This window comes from Mirounga leonina, unplaced genomic scaffold (assembly GCF_011800145.1).
Source record: "Mirounga leonina isolate KUSES-001 unplaced genomic scaffold, KU_Mleo_1.0 Mir_168, whole genome shotgun sequence".
Classification (NCBI taxonomy): Eukaryota; Metazoa; Chordata; class Mammalia; order Carnivora; family Phocidae; genus Mirounga; species Mirounga leonina.
Window position 1 is genome coordinate 28,406 of NW_023270426.1, and position 2,625 is coordinate 31,030.

At 43.9% G+C, this 2,625-nt stretch overlaps 1 pseudogene; it reads left to right on the forward strand.

Moving 5' to 3' along the window:
- Nucleotides 1-1,689: 1,689 nt before the first annotated feature.
- Nucleotides 1,690-2,403, forward strand: LOC118017160 (annotated as a pseudogene).
- The last annotated feature ends 222 nt before the right edge of the window (nt 2,404-2,625 follow it).

The following is a 2,625-nucleotide window of genomic DNA, read 5'->3' on the forward strand; positions in this document are numbered from 1 at the left end:
ACAAACATTTGTGTCCTAGAGGCAGAGGGGACCCCTCCCAAGATCAAGGAAAACAGGCCAACACCGTGGCATGTAATAGTAAAACTTGCAAATCTAAGATCCAAGGAAATCATCTAAAGGGCAGGTGGGGGAAGAGATTCCTTATGTACAGAGGGAGGAACAACAAACTAACCTCAGAAGTATCCATAGAGACCTGGCAAGCCAGAAAGGCCTGGCAAGACATATTCAGGGTACTAAACAAGAAGAACATGTATCCAAGAATACTTTATCCAGCAAGCCTGACATGTAGAATGGATGGAGAGATGCAGGGCTTCCAAGACCAGCAGAAACTAAAAGAATATATGACCACTAAGCCGGACCTGCAAGAAATATTAAGGGGGATTCTATAAAAGGAGAAAGACCCCAAGAGTGATCTACAACAGAAATTTACAGGGACAGTCTATAAAAACAAGGTCTTCACAGGCAACATGATGACAATTCATATCTTTCAATAATCACTCTCAATGTGAATGGCCTAACTTCTCCCATAAAATGGCAAAGGGTAAGAGATTGCATAAAAAGACAGGACCCATCCATAAGCTGTCTCCAAGCGACTCATTTTCAAAATAATTATACATCCAGACTGAAAGTGAAGGGATGGAGATCCATCTTCCTTGCCAACGAACCTCAAAAGAAAGCTGGGGTAGCAATTCTTATATCAGACAAATTAGATTTTAAACTGAAGATTGTAGTTAGAGACACGGAAGGACACTATATCATTCTTAAAGGGCCTATCCTACAAGAAGATCTTACAAATGTATATACTTACGCCCGCAACATGGGAGCAGCCATCTACATAAGCCAACTGTTAATCAAAATAAAAAGTCATATTGAAAACAATATGTTAATTGTAGGAGACATCAATACTCCACTCTCAGCAATAATGAGATCATCTAAACAGAAAATCAACAAAGAAACAAGAGCTTTGAATGACACGCTGGACCAGAAGGAACTCATAAACAGAATATTTCACCCTAAAACAACAGAATACTCATTCTTCTCAAGCACTTGTGGAATTTTCTCCAGAATAGACCAAAGAGTGGGTCACAAATCGGTCTCAACCATTCCAAAAGATCGAGACTATTCCCTGCGTATTCTCAGATCATAATGATTTAAAACTGTAATTCAATCATAAGAAAAACTTTGGCAGAAATTCAAACATTTGGAAGCTAAAGACCACTCTGCTCAAGAATATTTTGTTCAATCAATGCACAGAAATCATTTCTTTCTTATACACTAACAACACAACTGTAGAAAGAGTAATTAGAGAAACGATTCCATTTACAATAACACCAAAAACTATAAGATACCTTGGAATAAATCTAAACAAAGAGGTAAAGTATCGATACTCTAGGAAATAGAGATCACTCATGAAAGAATTTGAAGAAGACACAAAAAGATGGAAAAATATTCCATGCTCATGGATCAGAAGAATAAATATTGTTAAAAAGTCTATGCTACCCAGAGCAATCTATACCTTCAATGCCATCCTGATCAAAATTCCAATGACATTTTTCAAAGTGCTGGAACAAACAATCCTAAAATTGGTATGGAATCAGAAAAGACCCGGAATCACCAAGGAAATAATTATTTAGTGTCTTCGTGACGGCACCGCCTTCCGGCCAGAGCTGAGTAAAGGTGGTGAGGGCCAGCCTCCCAGCTCGGAAGGAGGCGTGGGCATGGAGCCGGCTGGGGTCGCCGAGCTCGGGGATAGGGACGCCGAGCACGGGGCTGGCGCTGCTGCCTAGTGCACCCCGTGGGCTCTGTGGGGGCACGGCCCGGTGCTGTGCTGATGGCCCTGCTCCCGCCGCCCACGTTCACCCTCGTCCTCCTCCTCTTCCTGCCCGCCGCTCACAGGTGCCAGGAGCAGGCCCAGACCACCGACTGGCGGGCCACCCTGAAGACCATCCGGAACTACGTTCCCAAGTTAGACACGTACCTGAACGCCACCTTGGACTTCCTGGGAGGCGAGGATGGGCTCTGTCAGTATAAGTGCAATGACGGATCTAAGCCCTTCCTGTGTTATGGTTTTAAACTCTCCCCGCTGAATGGATGTGGCTCTCCACTGTTTGATGTTCATCTTAATACTGGCATCCCTTCCCTGACAAAGTGCTGCAACCAACAGGGCAGGTGCTATGAGACCTGTGGCAAAAGCAAGAACGACTGTGATGAGGAATTCCAGTACTGCCTCTCTAAGATCTGCCGGATGTGCAGAAGACACTAGAACTAGCTCAGCATGTTCAGGCCTGTGAAACCACAGTGGAGCTCTTGTTTGACAGTGTTATACATTTAGGCTGCAAACTATATGTGGACAGCCAAGGAGCCGCATGTAGGTGTCGCTACGAAGAAAAAAGTGATCTTTAAAGTCGATGCTGACAGTGACAGTAGATAAGGCCAGAAGAATATAGCCTTTGACAAAGAACTACTGTTTTTTGAGCATAAAGCTGCCTTATTTTTTTTTTAAGATTTTATTTATTTATTTGACAGAGAGACACAGCGAGAGAGGGAACACAAACAGGGGGAGTGGGAGGGGGAAAAGCAGGCTTCCCACAGAGCGGGTAGCCCGATGCGGGGCTCGATCCCAGG